The sequence below is a fragment of the Schistocerca gregaria genome, chromosome 8 (genome assembly GCF_023897955.1).
Source record: "Schistocerca gregaria isolate iqSchGreg1 chromosome 8, iqSchGreg1.2, whole genome shotgun sequence".
Taxonomy (NCBI): domain Eukaryota; kingdom Metazoa; phylum Arthropoda; class Insecta; order Orthoptera; family Acrididae; genus Schistocerca; species Schistocerca gregaria.
This window is the reverse complement of record NC_064927.1, coordinates 129,934,718-129,958,361: the sequence shown is the minus strand read 5'-3', so window position 1 is coordinate 129,958,361 and position 23,644 is coordinate 129,934,718. Positions and strand designations below refer to the sequence as shown.

General features: G+C 46.2%; 1 protein-coding gene and 1 non-coding gene across 2 annotated transcripts in view; both read right to left on the bottom strand.

Annotated features, from left to right (window-relative positions):
- The window catches only part of LOC126284071 (calcium/calmodulin-dependent protein kinase kinase 1), a 1,500,861-nt gene that overhangs the window by 1,243,072 nt on the left and 234,145 nt on the right, over positions 1-23,644 (bottom strand). The gene's annotated exons all lie outside the window — the stretch shown is intronic.
- Positions 23,282-23,356, bottom strand: Trnal-caa (transfer RNA leucine (anticodon CAA)). The gene has a single exon. It is a non-coding gene; the product is annotated as a tRNA-Leu (tRNA).

Below are 23,644 nucleotides of genomic sequence, written 5' to 3'. Positions count from 1 at the left end.
ATCTTACTGCAGAGGACGCAGATGACCGACTTCCACCTATTACCACGGACGAAGTCTCTTCCAGTATACGGGCCTTGGGCACCAACAAAGCACCGGGAGCGGACGACATACCAGGAAGGGCGCTTAAGGAACTCCCTCATGCAGCGTTTACCTATCTCGCACTGCTCTTCAACATTATACTTCAACTGCAGGTTTATCCTGCGGCGTGGAAGCACGCTATCATTGTGGCTGTCCCCAAGCCGGGACGCAACAGGAAAAATCCGCTTCATTACCGGCCGATCAGCCTCCTGCCGCAGTTAAGCAAGATCTTTGAACGGCTGCTCCTTCATCGCCTCAAGCGGATTATTGATCGCCGGCAGCTGCTACCCCGGGAACAGTTTGGGTTCCGCAGCGGGCACTCCGCGACACTTCAACTCATTCGCGTGGTTGAAGAAATTACGAAGGCCTTCAACAACAGGGAATATTGTGGGGCCCTGTTCCTTGATGTCAGTAAGGCTTTCGACAGCGTCTGGCATGATGGGCTACTCTGGAAGCTGACTCTGCAGGGATTCCCGCGATCTGTCATCAAGCTGCTCCGTTCCTACCTGCAAGGACGGACCTTCGCTGTTCGCATCGATGATGCCCTCTCCACGGTTCGACCCATTGCTGCTGGCGTGCCACAGGGTTCGGTGTTGGGCCCCACACTCTATTCCCTGTACGCGTCTGACCTCCCTCGGCCTCCACGCATAGAACTGGCCATCTACGCTGACGACACCGCTCTCTTCACGCGGAGCCGCTGGTCCCAAGCGCTGTATCGACGTCTCCAGGACGCCTGTGCCGCCCTTGAATCCTGGGCCACCCTTTGGCGCGTTGGATTCAACGCTAGGAAGACTCAAGCTGTCATCTTCACCAGGAAGCGGGTTAAGCCTCCAGACCACCAGCTTCTGCTCTTTGGTGATGCTATCCAGTGGACGACGTCAGCCACCTATCTTGGGGTGACCATGGACAGCCAACTCATCTGGCACTTACAGGTAGCCAACGTTCGCCGGAAGGTGGATCAACGACTGGGAATGTTGTACCCGCTCATTAATGAAAGGTCTTCCCTGTCCATCAACAACGGGCTCCTGATATACCGGATGTTCATCCGTCCAGTCATGGATTATGCCTGTGCTGCATGGGGTAATGCGGCAAACCGCCATCTCCACCGCCTCCAAGCGCTCCAAAATAAAGCGCTCCGAAGAATTTTTCACGTGCACCCGCAGTTCCCATCACGGTACCTCCATGACGCGGCGTCGGAACTCGAGGTCCTCGCCAGATTTCAAGCAACAGCACGCAAGATATATCACCAGGTCGCCACCTCTGCTAATCCCCTATTGCGGGCGCTCGGAGCTCCTTCGGATGACAGAGATGTGTATAAAAACCCTGTTGCGCTGCTTAACAGGTAACCAGCACTTAGCCTGAAGCGCGGCTAAACAAACCAGAAACCCAGGATGCAATGACCTATCCCACACATAACGAAGACATACACAACTCCTGAAGTCAATCTACTTCCTATCCATCGACGCCGTAGTAAATGCCTTCGGGTAAAAGCTACCTTGCCTCACTTGCAGTAGTTTGAAGATGTGGACTGGAGGGGTGGAACAGTCGCAAGCGGGCAACCTCTGGGGCACCTGCCGCACCCCAATTGTATAAGGCTTACTCAGGCACGCGGGGCTCTGTCTGAGCGGACTTTTAGTTCCCTAGCTGCTCGTGGGACCACAATGGACCCTTCGACCTCTACATTTCCCCCTACCAGTGGCTTGGGTGGGCCGCTGGTAGGAAAACACACCCAATCGAAAAAGCGGCTACGCGCTGCGAGTCCTCCAGCGCCTGGTGTTGCTAGAGATTTAACAGAATGTAGTAACGGAGCACATGCTGATAATCAGAATGTGTTTTTGATTATTAAAAGGAAGGAGGGTAGCTTTGAGAGGGTTTCTCCCTTTTACATCCACAAGGGTCTTGAGGGAATTGCAGGAACACTGAAATCTGTAAAGCGACTGCGTAATGGGACTCTGTTAGTTGAAACTTCTAGTTCCCGTCAAGTCGCTGCCCTTCGGAAAGCAAATTGTCTAGGAGAGTACGCTGTCGAGACCGAGCTCCACTCCACTTTGAACTATAGTAAGGGTGTTGTGACGTGTAGGGACTTGGTGGATATCCCCATAGACGTGCTAAAATCTGAGTGGGCTGACGAAGGAATTGTTGATGTGCAGCACATTATGAAACGAGTCAATGGGGACCTCGTCAAATCTGACTCGTTTATTCTCACATTCAGTTGCCCGAGACTCCCGGAGCATGTTAAAGCGGGGTTCTTACGTTTGTCCGTACGGCCATATTTCCCCAACCCAATGCGCTGTTTTAAATGTCAGCGCTTTGGGCATACTACGTTGGGGTGCAATGGAATAGCCACGTGTGGTAAATGTTGTCAGCCTGCCCATGACGGAGCCGATTGTTCATCGCCTGTGAAGTGCGTGAATTGCTCTGGGAGTCACCCTGTCTGGAGCCGGATCTGCCCCATCTATCTCGAAGAGCGGAAGGTACAGGAGATTAAAACATCTAAGCGCATCCCCTATGGTGAGGCCAAGAAGATCTTTAAGGCCATGCAACCTCCTGTGTTTTCCACATCTTTCGCTTCCGCTCTCAAAAAACCGGTACAACTGGCCACTGTTGCTACACAAACGGAGGTTGCTAGTGTTAGCACTAAAACCTGCGCTTGCCAGTGCACTTGTGCTGCTGCGGTTGTTTTGCAATCTGGGGCTCTCCCCGCTACATCGGACAAGGCCGTGGTTGCTGACGTTGAGGTACTTCCAGCCTCCCCCCATATGGCGCCTTCTGCCCAGGCGAGTCAACCTCCAACTGTTGACAAGGCTCTGCATTCCAAGCCCCCCCAAGACAAAGCCTCAGAAGATGAAGGTTCTGCCACCTGAGGAGACTAGTCAGCGTCGGTCCGATGATGATGCCATCGTACTGTCTGACATCTCCCGTGGGTCGTCATCGGATCTTATGGACATTGATGTCGACCGGGGGCGATCTTCTCGCCCCAGGAATAAATCTCCGGCCAGTACGGTCTCTCCTCCAAAGCACAGAGGCAGGGTGAAAGTTCAGCCACCCTGATCACTGGCTCCCATATTACAGTGGAACCTGAATGGTTTCAGGACGCATGTGGCCGAATTACAACTCCTCATACGAGAGTGCCCCTTGTGCTTATGTCTCCAAGAGACATATTTTCGGGCCACTGACTCTCCTTCTTTACGCGGCTATACCGCATATCGAAAAGATGATCTGACGGGGCAAAGGGCAAAGGGTGGTGTTGCAGTTTTTGTCCGTGATGTGCACCCCTCATCTGAGCTCCCTCTCGTCACCGACTTGCAAGCAGTTGCAGTTGACATTCTTGTGGGTCGGAGGCTCACAGTCTGTTCTGTTTATTTACCACCTCCGGATGCGATAGACACTGAGGCTCTCACGGACCTTATTAGCCAACTCCCTCGCCCATTTCTTCTTCTGGGGGACTTCAACGCTCATAATGTCTTATGGGGCTCTCCGACTACTTGCCCCAGGGGTCGCATTCTGGAAAGCGTCATGATGTCTGAAGAACTGTGCCTCCTCAACTCTGGTGCTCCCACTCATTTCTGTACTGCTTCCGGATCGTCATCGGCTATTGACCTTTCCTTTTGCTCTCCAGCACTCGCGGATTCTGCTCTGTGGGAGGCTGCAGCTGACCTCCATTCTAGTGACCACTTCCCCCTCTGGATTCGCCTCCTGGATGAGGCTGTGGCGTTACCAGTGCCGCCCCGGTGGCACCTTTGCAGAGCTGACTGGACACTTTTCAGCCAACTGGCTGTTTTGGAACACCGTGCCAGCGTCCATGTTGCAGCCGTGATCTCTCATGCTGCTGAATTGTCCATCCCACGGTCATCCGGTCATCCCAAGAGGCGTCCTGTCCCTTGGTGGACCACTGAGTGCCACTCAGCCATCCGCGCCCGCCGTGCAGCACTGCGCCGCTTCAAGTGCCGTCCCTCAGCTGACAATCTTGCGGCCTTTCGAGTGGCAAGGGCCAGAGCGCGGCGGGTGATTAAAGAGAGCAAACGACGGTCATGGCAATCGTTCTTGAATTCCATCTCTCGCTCCACTAGTTCTACGACAGTATGGGAAGCCATCAGGAGGATTTCCGGGAAACTCAGCCAGCTACCTGTCACGGCATTGCTGCATCAGGGATGTCTCCTCACGGCGCCGAGAGACATTGCCCAGACACTGGCCATGCATTTTGCGGAATCTACCGCCACTATTAACTGTGATCCAGATTTCTGCCGCTACCGCACTGCCGTCGAAAGGGGTCACTTGGACTTCCGGTCTCTAAATTCTGAACCCTATAACTGCCCCTTCACAATGTGGGAACTGGATTCTGCGCTGTCTGTGGCTCATGACACTGCGCCTGGTCATGATCAAATCCGGTACAGCATGCTGTGGCACCTGTCGCTGCCATCCAAGGAAGTTCTCCTGAACTGTTTCAATATGATATGGTTATCTGGCACGTACCCTGACTCGTGGAGGGAGGCAATTTTGATTCCCCTCCTCAAACCAGGGAAGGACCGAACGCATCCCAGTAGTTATCGGAGTATTGCCTTGACGAGCTGTGTTGGGAAGACGTTGGAACGCATGGTCAACCGCCGCCTGGTTTGGCTGCTCGAGACCAGGCAGCTCCTTAGCCCATCTCAGTGTGGCTTTCGGAGATGTCGTTCCACTATAGACAACTTGACCCTGCTTGAGGCCGCCATCCAGCAGGCCTTTCTACGTAACCAGCATTGTCTAGGGGTCTTCTTTGACATTAATAAGGCGTATGACACTACTTGGCGCCGCCTTATCCTCAATCAACTCCATGAGTGGGGCTTTCGTGGCCGTCTCCCCATCTTCATTCGGTCCTTTCTTTCTCACCGCCTCTTTCGGTATCGGGTTGGTAATGTGCTATCGGATTTGTACGTGCAGGAGAATGGTGTTCCTCAGGGCAGCGTTTTAAGTGTCACCCTCTTTGCCGTTGCTATTAACAGTATCACGTCCACTATCCGGAGTCCTGCCCAATGCTCCTTGTTTGTGGACGATTTTGCTGTTTTCTGTTCTTCCTCCAGTCCTGTCAGTGCTAGTCGGCAGTTACAGCTTACGATAAAGCGCTTAGAGGCATGGACTGCAAAGACGGGTTTTACCTTTTCTGCAGACAAATCTGTGTGTGTTCATTTTAATCGTTCTCGGCGTCTTTTTACCTCCCCTGAATTGCGTCTGAGGGACACCGTTCTTCCTTTTAGGGACACTGTGAGGTTCCTGGGCCTCACTTTTGATTCCAAGTTGTCGTGGTTGCCTCACCTTAAAGACCTCAAGGTGCGGGCCCTGAAGGCACTGAATATTTTGAAGTGTCTGAGCCATCGGTCCTGGGGAGCAGATCGGGCGCATCTGCTGCAGTTTTATAGGGCTTTCGTCCGATCACGTCTTGACTATGCTTGCACCGTGTATGGGTCAGCAAGGCCTTCGTATCTGATGATCCTTGACGCAGTACACCATGAGGGTATCAGGCTGGCCACTGGTGCCTTCCGTACCAGTCCCATCCCCAGCCTGTGTGCTGAGGCAGGGGAACCGCCGCTCGCCATCCGGCGGAAACTCCTCATGGTGCGACGGGTGTGTCATTTCCTTGCCTGTCCTACCTCCCCTGCGTACCCTACCGTTGCCCGACCGCCTATGGAACGTCTCTCTTCCAGTCGTCCCAGGACAACAAAACCATTTGGGATTCGTGCCAAGCATTTGCTTGAGTCCCTTGGTGTGGAGCGTGTGGCCCCCCAACGACAAGGTTTTACTCGCCTGCCTCCCTGATTGCTCCAGAGGCCCAGCATCCTTTTAGACTTGTCGGAGAACCGGAGGAACTGCACTCCGGCGTTTGTTTTTACCTCCTTATTTTACGATATTTTAAACCAGCATCCGGACCATGTACCTGTATTCACAGATGGCTCTAAACAGGGGGACACTGTTGGTTGTGCTGTTGTTTCCCCTGATCGAGTCGTCAAGTTACGGCTTCCTGCGGTGTTTACCATCCTCGATGCCGAATTGTTTGCAATACTGCGGGCATTGGAGCAGATGAGATGTGTTCCCAGTATTAAGTTCCTCATCTGTTCTGACTCCCTGAGTGCCCTTCAGACCATTCAACACTTGTACCCAGCGGATACGGTCGTCCAGAACATCCATGATGCCCTACTCCACCTGCAACGGCAGGGGAAGGAGGTTTCTTTCTGCTGGGTGCCGGGGCACGTGGGTATTAGGGGCAACGAACTGGCGGATGTGGCTGCCAAAGATGCATGTTCCCTCCCTCACGTTGTTGAATGTGCCGTCCCCCTCCATGCTGTAACCTCCCTTTTGCGTTTTCGTGTTATGCATCAATGGGAAGAGGAGTGGTTGGCAGTTTCTGACAATAAGCTGCGTCTGGTAAAGGCCACTACGCGACCATGGCGTACGTCCTACCAGTCATACAGGCGGGATGAGGTTCTCCTCACTCGCCTCCGCATTGGACACAGTCCCTTCACGCATGGTTTTTTACTCCGGCGGGAGGACCCCCCAATCTGCAGTTCTTGTGGCGTCCAGATTACTGTCCGCCACATTTTACTTGACTGTCTTTTATTCTCTGACCAGAGGGCGGTGGTTTCCTTGCCACCGGATTTGCCCTCTATTTTGCAAGACGACGCAGCGACTGTGGTTAAGGTTTTACGGTTTTGTGTCCTGTCCAATCTGTTGCCTCGGATTTTAGGGAGAAGGTTTTAATGTGCTGCTGGGTGACTGGCTCACCCAGTTTTTAGGTAAGAGGTCGCCAGTCACGATTACCTCCTTGTTTCACTTCGGTATCTGTTCTCTTTTCCTTGTGATTCCTTTCCTTTTTTAGTGTGTTTCTTCTCCTCTTGTTTTGCCTCTGTATGTGCGCATTTGGAACTGCGTCAGGCCTGTGTCTTTTAGCCGTTCTCCTTGTTCGGCGTCCGTCTTCGTCCCTTCACCGCCTGTGTTCCTGTTTCTATGCGCTTGGGCGCTGATGACCACGCTGTTTAGCGCCCGTAAACCTCAAACACACACACACACACACACACACAACAATGTACACCGTCATAAAGCAGCATCCCTGAGGCAATGGTTTGTGGACAATAACATTCCAGAAATGCAATGGTCTTGTGATAGTCTATACCTGAACCCAAAGGAACATCTATGGGATGAGTTAGAAAGTCTACTTCGCTCTCGCCTCCAGCATCCGAAAATCAGTATCTTCTTTGGATTCAGCTCTTGAGGAAGAATGGCCTGCCACTCCACCGCTAACATCCAGACCGTTAACTGAACGTGTTCCCAGCAGAATTCAAGGCGATGGGTAGACTCCACTACAGGGGACAGCTCTTAATCTTCGCTTCTTTGGCGTTTTCAATCAATTCTGAGGCGGCAGATGCACACAGTCCACTATAGTGTGCACTCTTTAATGGCGGTGTGCTCTGAACACATTTCTGACTTAAAACGCCAGAGAAGTGAACATTAAAAGACCTCCTCTGCTGTGAAAATGGTACTCAACACGGTTAATAAACGTCTGGACACTTTTGACGAGAAATTGTATGTTACCTAAACCGCAATACGTTCCCTATTAGGGGATATAGTTTCTTACAGATGATTGGCACTGTCATGGCAATGTCTATGTATCGGTTCAAGAGCCCTATAACCAGTCGAGTAAATTGCTGTGGGGAAAACAATTTGGGAATTTAGGTTAGTAATTTTGGGTGTTTAGAAAGATTCAGCTAGTCTACTCTCTAAACACCAGAATGTTCAAAAACGTTCAAATGTGAGCGAAATCTTACAGGACTTAACTGCTAAGGTCATCAGGACAAACATACACACCCATGCCCAAGTGAGGACTCGAACCTCAGCCGGGACCAGCCGCATAGCCAGAATGTTCCTTACGTTTCATATTATAAGACACTGCCCCCGTAAATCAATCGACAGCGCTCGACGGGGAAAGACATAACCGTTCATGCTGAAGTGTGGACCCACGATGCTAGGGTCAAGCGCAGGCGGGCTGTGAGCTGTGACGCCATCACGCACTCTCTCGCCAGCCGCATTGCAACGAAGCCTATAGGCGCACGACGAGCGCACATGTTCAGTCCATACGCAGGCATGAATGTAATAGAGACTTTCCATGTTTTGGTGAATTATTACTGCTATTATTTTTTTTCGTGATATATCAATGGGCATATTCTAAATCGAAACCATTGTTCCTAACTAAGATTCTGACTAAGGTTCTTTAGTGAGGATACTAAAAGATATTATTCGATTACCATCGTCAAGCAGAGTCTCCGCAACTACACTCCTGGAAATTGAAATAAGAACACCGTGAATTCATTGTCCCAGGAAGGGGAAACTTTATTGACACATTCCTGGGGTCAGATACATCACATGATCACACTGACACAACCACAGGCACATAGACACAGGCAACAGAGCATGCACAATGTCGGCACTAGTACAGTGTATATCCATCTTTCGCAGCAATGCAGGCTGCTATTCTCCCATGCAGACGATCGTAAAGATGTTGGATGTAGTCCTGTGGAACGGCTCGCCATACCATTTGCACCTGGCGCCTCAGTTGGACCAGCGTTCGTGCTGGACGTGCAGACCGCGTGAGACGACGCTTCATCCAGTCCCAAACATGCTCAATGGGGGACAGATCCGGAGATCTTGCTGGCCAGGGTAGTTGACTTACACCTTCTAGAGCACGTTGGGTGGCACGGGATACATGCGGACGTGCATTGTCCTGTTGGAACAGCAAGTTCCCTTGCCGGTCAAGGAATGGTAGAACGATGGGTTCGATGACGGCTTGGATGTACCGTGCACTATTCAGTGTCCCCTCGACGATCATGATGCCGGATGTTCTCCCTGTGTGCCTCGGTCGTATGCAGTCCTGATTGTGGCGCTCACCTGCACGGCGCCAAACACGCATACGACCATCATTGGCACCAAGGCAGAAGCGACTCTCATCGCTGAAGACGACACGTCTCCATTCGTCCCTGCATTCACGCCTGTCGCGACACCACTGGAGGCGGGCTGCACGATGTTGGGGCGTGAGCGGAAGACGGCCTAACGGTGTGCGGGACCGTAGCCCAGCTTCATGGTGACGGTTGCGAATGGTCCTCGCCGATACCCCAGGAGCAACAGTGTCCCTAATTTGCTGGAAGTTGGCGGTGTGGTCCACTACGGCACTGCGTAGGATCCTACGGACTTGGCGTGCATCCGTGCGTCGCTGCGGTCCGGTCCCAGGTCGACGGGCACGTGCACCTTCCGCCGACCACTGGCGACAACATCGATGTACTGTGGAGACCTCACGCCCCACGTGTTGAGCAATTCGGCGGTACGTCCACCCGGCCTCCCGCATACCACTATACGCCCTCGCTCAAAGTCCGTCAACTGCACATACGGTTCACGTCCACGCTGTCGCGGCATGCTACCAGTGTTAAAGACTGCGATGGAGCTCCGTATGCCACGGCAAACTGGCTGACACTGACGGCGGCGGTGCACAAATGCTGCGCAGCTAGCGCCATTCGACGGCCAACACCGCGGTTCCTGGTGTGTCCGCTGTGCCGTGCGTGTGATCATTGCTTGTACAGCCCTCTCGCAGTGTCCAGAGCAAGAATGGTGGGTCTGACACACCGGTGTCAATGAGTTCTTTTTTCCATTTCCAGGAGTGTATTTTAAGGCATGAGTCACATTACAAGTAACCATTTTCATATTTTGATTTGATAGATTTTCGAATGCAAAGTTATCAAACGTAACCTTTACATTCCCTACAAGTTTTCTGTTTGATGGCCCCCAATCACACACAAATGTTCTCTAAATTCAAAAATTTTATTATATGAATTGCCAAGAAGCCATTGAACGGGCTGGGTCAGAGTTACAATGAATGGGCTGCATCAGTTTTCCTACCAAACTTATGATGACCATAACTTGACCATTGTTGTGTGGTCCCCCGATTATTACCTGTTTACTTTCATTTCATCAAAGCTAAGAACTACGCCTTTTCAGAATTTTGTTCATAACTCTGAATTTTCAAAACACTAAGACTCATATCAATAAAAGCTGGTAGAATGCTAAGTTATCTAATTCTTCTTTTAATAGTTACTTCACTCGGAGAAGGATATTTCGATACGTCCCTGACGCATTATAAGCCAGGCAACGCAAAGTCTCATCCTTTGCTGTATCTTCAGATGACTAGTTAGTGCACAGTCCTTCCATAACCACCTGTTATTGACAGTCAGAAAAAGAGCCTTGGATAACCATCTGAACATTTTTTAATTTCGTTAACCCAGCGCTACATCGAAAGAGACGATCCTGTAAACCTGCACTCTTTCGTTTCAGGTATTTTACTCCAGTTTCCTTAATTTCGAATGGTTGCTCTAAGCATCACTGTCGCATTCACAGCAGTGTTTGTCTTCAGCGTTAACGTTTTGTACAGTAGTAATTTCTTCAGTGCTTGGTAATGTATTTGCCTGTACAATAGGCCTGTCTTCTTTAAGGTAGCTTCGTTTTTGTGCCCGAATATTTCTCTCATTATTATACTCGTCACTTCGCCCTAAGTCATTACCGGAGGTTGCTACATTTTTGAGTTGGAACCGCAACAGTTGCCTACTTGCATTTCGAAGGAATATTAGACTTGACATTTTAAATCCCGAATAAGTAAAATGTAATGAGCAAACACGTGCTTTTCCAACTGAAAACGAATCATCTTTACAAGCATTTATCTATTTCCATTTCGTCTGACTGTTTACAGGGAATAAATGAAATAGCTTACTAAGTACAACTGCCGCTTGCACAGCAAACGGTTTTCACTTAAAAGCTTGGCCTAAAATGTCGCTAAATACATTGCTAATCACGACATAACCCTCAATTCAATTTCCAGTCCTTGACAAGAGTTAAGACAGCCATAAACTATCTTGCATTCGTTGGTTTACGCATATGCAATACATTGTAGCAACTGTTGACTGCTAAGTGCTGATTGGGTTCACTGTGATGTCAGCGGCGTAGCTTGCCACTGCGCGTACCCTCTCGTTCCTACCGTGTATTCCACACTACTGGCCATTAAAATTGCTACACCAAGTTGAAATGCAGATGATAAACGGTTACTCATTGAACAAAGAATATTATACTAGAACCGACATGTTATTACATTTTCAAGCAGTTTGGGTGCATAGATCCTGAGAAATCAGTACCCAGAACAACCACCTCTGGCCGTAATAACAGCCTTGAAACGCCTGGGCATTGAGTCAAACAGAGCTTGGATGGCGTGTACAGGTACAGCTGCCCATGCAGCTTCAACATGATGCCACAGTTCATCAACAGTAGTGACTGGCGTATTGTGACGAGCCAGTTACTCAGCCACCATTGACCAGACGTTTTCAATTGGTGAGAGATCTGGAGAATGTGCTGGCCAGGGCAGCAGTCGAACATTTTCTGTATCCAGAAAGGCCCGTACAGGACCTGCAATATGCGGTCGTGCATTATCCTACTGTTCAAAGTGTCGTCAATGGGAACGAGAGGTGACCGAGAAGTGTAACCAGTGGCATCCCATACTATTACGCCGGACGATATGCCAGTTTGGCGATGACGAATACACACTTCCAATGTGCGTTCACCGAGATGTCGCCAAACACGGATGCGACCATCATGATGCTGTAAACAGAACCCGGATTCATCGGAAAAATTACGTTTTGCCATTCGTGCAACCAGGTTCGTCGTCGAGTACACCATCGCAGGCGCTCCTGTCTGTGATGGAGCGTCAAGGGTAACCGCAGCCATGGTCTCCGAGCTGATAGTCCATGCTGCTGCAAACGTCGTCGAACTGTTCGTGCAGATCGTTTTTGCCTTGCAAACGTCCCCATCTGTTGACTCAGGGATCGAGAGGTGCTGCACGATCCGTTGCAGTCATGTGGATAAGATGCCTGGCATCCCGACTGCTAGTGATACGAGGCCGTTGGAATCCAGCACGGCGTTCCGTATTACCCTCCTGAACCCACCGATTCCATATTCTGCTAACAGTCATTGGATCTCTATCAACGCTAACAATGTCACGATACGATAAACCGCAATCGCGATACGCTAGAATCCGAACTTCATGAAAGTCGGAAACGTGATGGTACGCGTTTCTCCTCCTTACACGAGGTATCACAACAACGTTTCACTAGGAAACGCCGGTTAACTGCTGTTTGTGTATGAGAAATCGTTTGGAAACTTTCCTCATGTCATCACGTTGTAGGTGTCGTCACCGGCACCAATCTTGTGTGAATGCTCTGAAAAGCTAATCATTTGCATATCACAGCATCTACTCCCTGCTGGTTAAATTTCGGGTTTGTAGCACGTCATCTTCGTGGTGTAGCAATTTTAATGGCCAGTAGTGTACAATCCGTGTCTGGATCTATTACATGTCGTAAAAGCCACATAAGTGGTTACACTATCTCATCTTCTGATAGCTCTGAAAATCTACTGTACTCTACCGACTACTTCTAGGCTATCTACCAGTGCTGACATTACAAAGAATATGCCTGACGGTGGTCCGACGGGCTCGGTGAAACAATTGTCTGCAGGGAGGCAGCTTGCCTCGGCAGGGTCCCGCCCCCCGCTGGGTAATTTCCCCATCCGTCGGTGCGCCTGTCCGCGACGCAGCACAACGACTGTCCTGTGCCTCCCACCGAAATCGTGGTGACCTACTTTCTGAGGCGGCACGGCTTCGTAAAGTCACGAGAGACGGTTAATGTCGCGCGCTGACTTCTACATGGTAACACTAAGTACGTTTGATTCAAACGTGACGTCATTTTCTCACCATGTGTGGCCCACGAGAAAGACAGGCCATTGCGTGTACGTCACAGTACGTGACACTACAGGTCCTATGAGTGCCAGCAGGGGAGCAAGTAACTATTTCAGACGAGTTTAACAGTTCTTGATTGCGTGTTGAAATGCATAAAACTCTCGATATCACGCGAGAAAATTAAGACCTTTACAAGGCATATTTTCAATGAAGTACTCAATTCCCTTGGGCTCAGCATGGAGCCAAGCATTTACGAGGTGTGGCGGACAAGGCCATTGGTGTGGCGTTACAAGTTGCCCGTACATGTCATCGACACCGGACGCCACACGCTGTATCGAACGCAGCACGAACTACCCAACGACTTCCGTGATACCTTGGGAGACGCCATGTTGGATTTTGTCGATCCTAGAATCTCGGTGCTTGTGAGTTTCACACTGCAACTTGTGTGTTACGAAAATATGCTGCTTCGAAACACCAGCAGATTGAGGATCATTCGAAAACTCGTTATTGTTGGTACAATTCTCTGTAATATAATGTCTAAAAGAGTCGTATTATTGATTAAAGAATTTTCGTATTTGATTCATTTGTTTTTATAGCTTTCGTGTTATGAAAGTGTGTTTTCTGAAGGCAAGGGCCCATTTTTTATGAATAACGTCGTTCTTGGTACAATATGTTTTAATTAAATATCAGGTAAGTTCGTGTCGGTTATTAAAACCTTCAGACGGTCGTATGTTTCAGACCCTCACAGTGTTGTAAAGGGTAAGGACACTGATTTCTGAAGGCGGTAGAAGTTCTTTTGCGTTTCTAAGAGATTCTGTGACTTCATTTGCAATTTAACGGAAGGAAGTCAATGAAATTCTTCTGGGCTGTCAACTGCATTGTCAATACATAAAATTATCCTACATTTCGCCCACTATTGCAAGTAATCTTCCTCAGGTTCAAAATGGTTCAAATGGCTCTGAGCACTATGGGCGGAGGTCATCAGTCCTCTAGAACTTAGAACTACTTAAACGTAACTAACCTAAGGACATCACACACATCCATGCCCAAGGCAGAATTCGAACCTGCGACCGTAGCTGTCGCGTGGTTCCAGACTGCAGCGCCTAGAACCCCTCGGCCACTCCGACCGGCTCTTCTTTAAGGCTTTGTCAGGTCAGCACAAAGCCCTGAAAAAGGCCACTTGTGGTAGCGGCCGAAACCACGGATAATTTTATATACTGACACTGCAGTCGACAACCCAGAAGAATTTTATTGACAGTGACAACGACCGCAGAAGCTTACGCTTACACAATAAATTATGTTTTGTAATGTTCAGTGTTATGTACATACAAGAACGTCTCCCTCAGGAGTGAGTTGGCATTTTCAGTAACTTATAAAATAAGCAAGAATGCGATAAAATATTCAAAAATTGTTGATTGAGACTTTTTGGAAGAGCAATACCTCCCGGAGAGCGAATCGAAGACAGCGACTCAGATCCCAAAAGCTCAAAGTCTGTAATATGCTTAATAAATTAAAATTATGTTGCGTTGGATCTTAGAAATGGGTCTTTTTATTCACAAACAGGCTTCACGACCAAACTCACCAGGTCTGACTCTAACAGAATCTACTGTACTGAATAACGTTGTCCTCCAGTCTACAGAATATGGTCTTCAGAGGTTAGAATTCATGTTACTCCAGCGTGTTTCTTAATCTCTAATACATCTGATCTACCTACCTTCCCTTAGGTCATCATCTCAGCACTCTTCTGACTTGGATTCGAGCAAAGGACTTCATGGTCCATCCCCCAGTCTTTCGGCTTGCTACATGCCCTATCCACTTCGATTACATCTTCGTAATGGCTATAATTATGTGTTTTACTGTTCATTCCCTGATCCAAGAGCTTGTTTACCAGACTCAGTAATTCCCAACACGCAGCTCTTAATTTCCCTTTGAACAACCGTCACTCTCTGAATTGTTTTGCATTTAAAAGTCTATTCTTCACTAAGATATGTCAAAAATGCGGCAAACTGTAGTTCTTACCACTCCTTTTCAGACGCATTATTGGTTAAATGGCATTTAGGTAACCAAATCATTCTTACTTATTTCTCTTTACGTACATCCTCCATGGAGACTTCAGCGACTTACACGTTACGATGTTCTGTGGGTTAGTGGTGTCATTGTGAATAGACCTGAAGTAATTATACTACATTGATTGCTGGAATCGAAATTACCCTCCCCTCATCCGCTATTAAAGAATGGAATTTGCATGCGTAAAACAGCTTCAGGCGTCTATTTATCAACTGCAGCAATGTACTAAATGTTTTGCGTTAAGCATGTAAGTGAGAAAAGTTTCGTAAAGGTTTGAAATTGTGTGTAAATGTTGTTAGGAGTCGATAAGCAGTCATATTCTCAAAATCTGGATGAATATAGTCTGGCTAACTTGCACACTAAACTACGCTACCTGAAGTTTCAAACTGTAACACTTTCCTTACAGTGTTAAAGCCTGAACGTAAGAATATACCTCTTAATGGATAGATTATGACAGCATTTTAAATGTTTAAATTCGGTCGATAATTATATGAAATAGTGAAAATAAAACTTTTGTTGCCCCTGGAAGCCACTAGAAAGGTGACTCGCAACGTGGATTGTGCACCATTTTGTAATACAGATACATGAGCTTCTTTTGGAACTGTGGGAGGGGGTCAGTTAGAAACCTGGCATGGGACGCTTTTGAAAAATCTTGCAGCTTCCTTCCTTATTGTAGCTCTCGGACACTTACCCAGTTGGGATTCCTTTGCCAGAACTCTCGTTCTTACCTGCAACAATCAAGTAGAAACATAGTTTCAGAAAACTTCTCAAATATCAGATTATATTTAATCAAACAACTATCGTTCACGTACAATCTACGTAGTCTAAGGTGCAGAAAACAATATTGGTCAATGGAGAGGAAACATAACTCGATGAAGAGACTAAAGTAATAAAATCGGTTGCGTAAGGAAAGCGTCGTCAAATCATCGTAGAAAAGATCGGAAGCAGGAAAAATAGAACCTACTGTAGTGAAGGAAAGGACTTCACATAAGTGTACCACTGAAACAGGATCTGCATCACTAGCGCTTCAAGAAGTTAAAAAAAACAACAAATTATTGCCAGTAAAGACTGCAAATTACGTCTTGTAACATTAATTTATCGTGAGGCGATAACTCTTATGTAAACCAAGATGTGCATTATGCCATTGGAAGGAGGGGTATCGCTTGTGACATCACGAGGCAGATGCAGCAGTTTCTTCGTTGGGCGACAAGGACATGACTAAACGAGGCGCTTCTTGAACCTTTCCTTTGCCACGATGAGTTCTTATGAAACGGAGTGTAGTTTCTCTGAAGTCATCGTTCCTATCTGACGTTCGGGGTCCAGATGAGAACCCCTGGAATATCTCGTTTAGTGACAGGCCTATATTGTTGCAATCGAGAATTCAGGATCTATCTATACTACAGATTACGACAATGGATTTTGGAACGCTTACGGATGTTACAGATATTGTCAGACGCAGGTAATATGGAAACATCAAAGCTGGTGCACTTCGGTGACCCTCATTTCTTTATGTCATGAGGTAACCCATCAAGCCATGCTAAAGGACTCAGAGTCTAGAACTTGTAATACGAGTTATATGTAGAGTGCACCAAGAACGTCCTGCAGAGGCCTGTTCAAGGAACTGGAGTGCTGTTACGGCTTCACAATATTTTTATTCCTAGATGGTATTAGTTATAAAAGATAAACGTCTTTCACAAACATACACTTCCGTCCAGGAACCAGTACTAGAAATATAATCTTCACATAGATTCAAAGTCACTTACTTGGTCCAGAAAGGTCTCTATTATTCAGGAACACATACTTTAATAACTTAACAGCAGCCAGAAAAAGTTTAACTTTTACGAAGAGTATAAAGTACTTCTAAGTGTCGAGTTGCTTCTCCTTACAGTGATGAATTATCTAGTAGAACAGACTGATGTAGATGTGTTATTAATATCAAATCGCACGAGTGTTACATAAATTCTGACTTGACAATATCTTCAGCGAAACAATGTTATCAACGGAAATAGGTACTGGAAACTGATATTTATCTTTGATGACACGTGCTACAGTATCCAGTGTACTGTGCATTTACATATTTTAAAACAAGTTAGTTGCCACTTTTTAAATGAAAATACGTTTGAGATTTTCTGACGTATTCCATATTCTAGCGGATTTGTGGAATGTATATTAAGCATATATATTTTTTTCTTTTTTTTTTTTTTTTGCAAATATCTGTTTCGTATTCTTCATTTCTGGCGTGTTCAGAATATTGAGGCTGTCCGTACTATGGACGTATGGCACAGAAAGTACATGTAACCTAATCTAAACCCTACAAATGCTATGACTACAGTCTCTCTCACGTATCTGTCCCTTCTCTGTACAACAAATGCTTAGAGCGTTTAGGTGGTGGTTAGTGTTTAACGTCTCGTCGACAACGAGGTCATTAGAGACGGAGCGCAAGCTCGGTTTAGGGATGGATTGGGAAGGAAATCGGCTGTGCCCTTACAAAGGAACCATCCCGGCATTTGCGTGAAACGATTTAGGAAAATCACGGAAAATCTAAATCAGGATGGCTGGAGACGGCATTGAACCGTCGTCCTCCCAAATGCGAGTCCAGTGTGCTAACCACTGCGCCACCTCGCTCGGTTAGAGCTTTTAAAACATTACTCTGCAGAGTACAAGTTTCTTTGAATAACGATCCTTTTCTTGGGGATTTAGATTTCGTAGGAGTATTGGCTTGTGATCAGAAAAGCACCGTGTTTTTCAAAAGTATTCAGCCGATTTCATGACACTATCCTCTATAGGAATGAAGCTATAAACATATGGTTAATTTCAAAAATGGTTCTAATGGCTCTGAGCACTATGGGAATAACATCTGAGATCATCAGTTCCCTAGAACTTAGAACTACTTAAACTTAACTAACCTAAGGACATCACACACGTCCATGCCCGAGGTAGGATTCGAACCTGCGACCGTAGCGGTCGCGCGGTTCCAGACTGAAGCGCCTAGAACCGCTCGGCCACACTGGCCGGCTGTGGTTAATTTTAATTTACATATAGGACTACAGAGCTTTAATTTCAAAATCAGCATCTAATTTCTGAAGAGCACATATTCTACATGAATACATATTCATCCCAGGACGCTTTTCGCAAATACTTTTAGGATAGAAGAATTCATTTTCCTTTTATAAGCACAGAATAATTTTGAGTCTAGGTCTGATTTTATTCTTTCTTTTTCGATTCTTCGTTTCGGCCAATTGCCTTTATCGGATCTGTCATGAGACAAAAGGTACTTACACGGAATGTACAATTCTTTGCAAATCCTAGCAAAATATATCCCGCAAGAAAAGGAAATAACCATGAGACGCACGTTATTTCAGAAGATCACAGGTTTAAAAATGCTCACAATTAATAGAGTACAAACACTTTAATTAAATGTCTCATACCAAATACAATGCATATCGTCAAATAGTACATACTGGTAAAAAGTGTATGTGCATACTGGCGGCTACGCAGTCACAGATAAGAAGGTAAATTATTAAACGCCGTCAGGTGTCGCTCAAAGAACAATGACAGCGCACTCTGTTTGATATATGGCACATTAGTGAAAACATGAATAAAATGTAAATTAGATTAAGGATATTTTAATGTAGTAAGTAAATTTTAAAATGAAAAATCGATTTGTATTAATTCATGTACTTGTACCTATACGGCCCTCGTGTGATTTTAGCAGACTTAGGAAACCAATACGTAACATATGTGGAGTCAATAAAAAAGTAGGCCGGGATTGGGGGTTGGTCTGTTAATGCACTCAAACTTCACAACAAATTATATAGAACGTCAAAATTTTTATTAAAATCTGTCTGCTCTTTTATCACGCTGTGACTCCCTATTCTATAACTTCTTCCAAATTATTGAGTGCATTACCTTTGGGTGCTTTTTATAGTATTTTAATGCTTTCTGTATCAGCGTCTACACTGCGTCTGCTGGAATTTAAATGTGTGTACGAACGAGGGTGACGACCTTTCAATCATGTGACTGGTCTAAAATGGTGCTGGATAGAATTGTGCTGAAATTTGGTGCCAATGTGACGTCATTAACAAACGTTACATGTCACACGAACTGTGAGTTCTGGCCTTTTGTTCGCTTGTGTCGACACCTTCAGAGTGTTAACACTTCTTAGGAGCGCAGTGCGATCACAATTGTAGCTCTTGTCTACAGGTTGGAACCATTAGGGACCTTTCAAAACCATCGTACATGATCTGAAGTAGCAAAGAGTGAGAATGCCTTTGCAGCCCCAGCCCTCCTGTAGAGTCATCCTGGGAGGGATAGTGGGTGGAGTTTTGAAGCGGGGTTGGAGAGGCTCAACATTGACACATGTGTGAATAAAGAAGCAAAGGGTCCACTCAGAGACTACCAGTAGCCCCATTTCAGCAACATCCTCAGTGGTGCCCACTCAATTTTACTATTTCTAAAATGAGCCTTTACAGAGGTAACCTACGAAGTAGTCTGAGTCGCTTGCATGCAGGCAACACCTTAAAGATCCTCGATTCCAGATGCCCAAAAATTGCGTTCGCGCTGTGTCCCAAAGGTGATCTATCATATTGATTGGGAATGTAGCACCACAATGTCGTTAGAAAGGGGTTGAACATCCGAGGAATGGGGGTGTCAGCAGTATCGAAGGCAGACAAGAACATCATCCTATTGCTTATCACACTCCGAACTGTCGTTTTCGACCACGAAATGTGTCAGAATCAACACTCCAAGATAAGGGGCGTATTCCCTGACAACCTTTAAGCCACCCCTTGAAGCTTTGTCGTGTCGATTCTGAGCCCATTCTTAAGAATACCCCGTGATTTCAACGCTAGGCGTTGCGATTCTGACCCTTTCAGAGGCGTCAAAAAATGGGTGACATGTGCCAATGTGACGTCATTAACCCATCTTGCACCTCACACGAACTTCTGAGCTCTGGCCCACTTTCGCATATGTCGATACCTTGCAGTATGAAACGTCGTTGAGCCCGAGGGTACCGTTATGGAATAAGGTTATAGACACGTTTAAGCCTAGTGTTTAGCTTCTGTGTCGCAGTGGGAGACAATTACGGGGTGTCAAAAAACATATTGGTAAGAATATTTCTTCTAGTTTTGATATATGTTATCGCCTCTAATTATATTTCACACGGCTATTCCTGCAATCATTAGTGTCAGAAGTAACATTAATAAATCGGAACAGGTGAAAATGTGCTCTTCTGTTATTTTCGGAAGTCTGTCGTATACTTCGATCGGTCCATCGAAAAATACTTTAAAATTGACAGTCATAGTGCATTTAACTTTGGAAGCTCCTAAATCATTTAATTTATTCATAAAAAGACTATATATGATGGACCGTCAAGCGAAAAGGTCTTCAACGTTCAAATAGTTACATTTTTGCATTCTATGTATTGTACGAGTAACTTAAGAACAGAGGTAATGCACCAGAATCAATGTATGTAAGTGTCTGTATAGTAAAGGGGCGACTTCGTAGGTTTCCCATTTCAAATTATTCGTAAAGGTTTCGCTGTAAAATATCTTCTACGTTCAAAACTTTTCTGACAAATTTAATTTGTGTCCCGGATTGAGACTCGAAGCAGGAAAGTCCAGCTTAGAGCCTGTAACCTAAGAAGGGTATATAGTGAGCATTTGACTGTTAGTCCTGATAGTATAGGAGAACCGCAATTGGTAGCATACTACATACCCTGTTCGAGGCTCCAACAGATACAAAATTCCAAGTTTTTGTGAAAATTACAGGATGTATATACAGCCACGTCGGTTGCACAAAGTTTTTGTCAGTTGACCATAGGTCCTATTGAACTAGGGCAATTGAAACAATGGTCAACTCACAAAAATTTTGTGCAGCCGATGTGGCTATATATATATATATATATATATATATATATATATATATATATATATATATATATATATATATATATATATATATATATATAACGTACGGTTGCAAGATCACAGCCAATCAATATGTTTAATATTGTGAAAATGTTAGTGTGTGCTGACATGAAGGCTCAAACACCTTATAGTCAGTATAACACTAACTGTTATATTCTATCGACTTTAGATACAGTGAATTAATTCAGTAATCAGAATTAGCTTAAACACTAAATATAGTTCCGACCCCGAAAATGGCAAATGTCTAAAATGAAAGCCAGTCGAAATATTGTAAAACAATGGTTAGTAATATCTTAAGAAACAAAAATTTATATATCTTTATCCAGACACAATGAGTGATGAAGTTGTTTCGCTACTTCCATTTTACCTGGAACGCCAGCGGGTAAACGAACTTGAATTGGTAGTGAAGAACATCACCTTAACGCGACATCGATCAGTGTGCACGTTCCATAACTTGTGCAGGCTATTAAGGAACGTTAAACACGCCGCTGGAGCAGTTAGTGCGGCCAAGCCGGTGGCACTGCGGTGCCTCGGGCGCCCGCATAGTTCAGAGCAAGAACCCGCGAGCCTCCATCACAGATTCCCAGAGTAAGCGAAGCGAGCGGCTGCTGCATTATACACGGCGGCTGGGCGCTCCGCCGAAACCACGGAGTTAGACGAAGCACCGCTCGCTAACGGCTCATTCTCACAGGGCTGGTCTCCGCTCATCCGATGACAGGGGGACTCGAAAGGAGTACCTCGCCGCCCTCTTCATATGTGACATCACCGTCACTACACTGGATCTTCAATTACAGTCATCTGAAGACATGGTTCCGTGCTTGCTCCACGGAGGTCATGGGATCACTGTGTGCTGAAAATACTGGGCCATAAATTAACCAGCGGAAAAATGCTCCTATTGGACACTGGAGAATATGCTTCTGTTTATTTAAGAGACTGACTCAAATGTACTAGCTGCCTCATTCTCCTTTCCTCAGTACCTTCCAATAATTCTCAAAAATTTTGGCATGCGAACATGTAACTCGTCTCTCACTTGCGCAAGCTCCGTTAACCCAAACTTGCTCACAACCACTAGTCCATCGCTGTAAGTCGCTCGCCGAGCGGTTCTAGGCGCTCCAGTTAGGAACCGCGCGACCACTACGGTTGCTCGTTGTCACTCATTCAGCCCAATCCATTGCTACCGAGCGAGGTGGCGCAGTGGTTAGACACTGGACTTGCATTCGGAAGGACGACGGTTCAATCCTGCGTCCGGCCATCCTGATTTAGGTTTTCTGTGATTTCCCTAAATCACTCCAGGCAAATGCTGGGATGGTTCCTCTAAAAGGACACGGCCGACTTCCTTCCCCATCCTTCCGTAATCCGATGAGACCGATGACCACGCTGTCTGGTTTCCTTCCCCAAACAATCAACCAACCAATCCATTGCTATTATCTCTTTGTGTCGCTTTGTCACCGTCCCCAGTCTCACAGCCACAGTCTGCTTCGTTATAAGTACAACATTCCGTTCTACTAATATTGTTTCCTCTCACTGCTCTGCCGCCCTATTGTCCTATCTTACAGCTATTGTCTCATTCATTCCTTGCCAATACTGCACTTTCCTCTAATTAATTCATTCCCACTCTTGCTATCGCCTCTCATGTCACTGTCTCTCCCATCCTCGTTATTGTCATAATCATTATCTCTATATCACTGATTCTCATCCACTTCCACTTTATCGTTCTCTTTATTTCCTTCCCACCAGCACTGTTTCCTCCACTCCCTTCCTAACATGTTTTGTCTCCATCAACTACGTCCCACTGCGTGTGTCTCTTCCTTTCACACTAGTATTATCTTCTTGGCTCTTTCTAAACCACAATCGATGCGTGCTATCTTACGGTATTTCTTGCTTTTCCGTCTCCTTCCAGCTGCCACTATTTCCTCTCCTCTGAACACAAAAAAAGTGCGAATATGTCTGCATGCCAAACTTTTTGGAAATACTTTGAAAGTGGCTGAGGAAGATAAAATGAGGCAGACCACATATTTCAGTTAGAGATTTTTAATTAACAAATAGATATCCGTGTTTGTGCTCCAATAGGAACATTTTCCGCTGCTTTCGTCTTTTCCTTCCTAAAGCAGGGCAAGCCACTCATATGAAAAGAACTTTATGGGTATAAGTGAAATAGAAATAACACAAATAACACAAACGTTTTACGTTATAGTTCATACTAAATGCGCAGAACAGTTTCGCGTATGCTTCAAAAGATGGAGTACCCAAAATCCTGAAGACAATGGAGACCCTCTATAGCATATTTCTCCTTGTAACGTCACTTTGTGAACTATGTTGTGGTCTGGCAAAGAATTTTACGTGTACTAGTTAACAAAGGCGAACCTCTTTATCTCAGTAACGGATAAAAATATCAAACTTCCTGGCAGGTTAAAACTGTTTACTGGACCGAGATTCGAACTCGGGACCTTTGCCTTTTGCGGGCAAATGCTCTACCAACTGAGCTATCCAAGTACACCCCGTCCTCAAAGGTTTAATTCGGCCAGTACCTCGTCTCATTCTGGATAAAAATATCAATAAAATTTTCAAGTCTATTCTAGTGTCTTAGGAATAAACGGTAAAGGAATTAGCCTTTTGCTGTCCATAGCCGTCTTGGAATTCACGGCTCGATTTATGTGCCCAAACACAATGTTTTTAAGCTTTTGTCGGAACCCGACCATGAATTAAATTGTGCCTCCGTAAGTCCTTAAGGCATACAGTAGACCACATGTAATACAGAAAAAACCACCCTATTTGCTCCGTT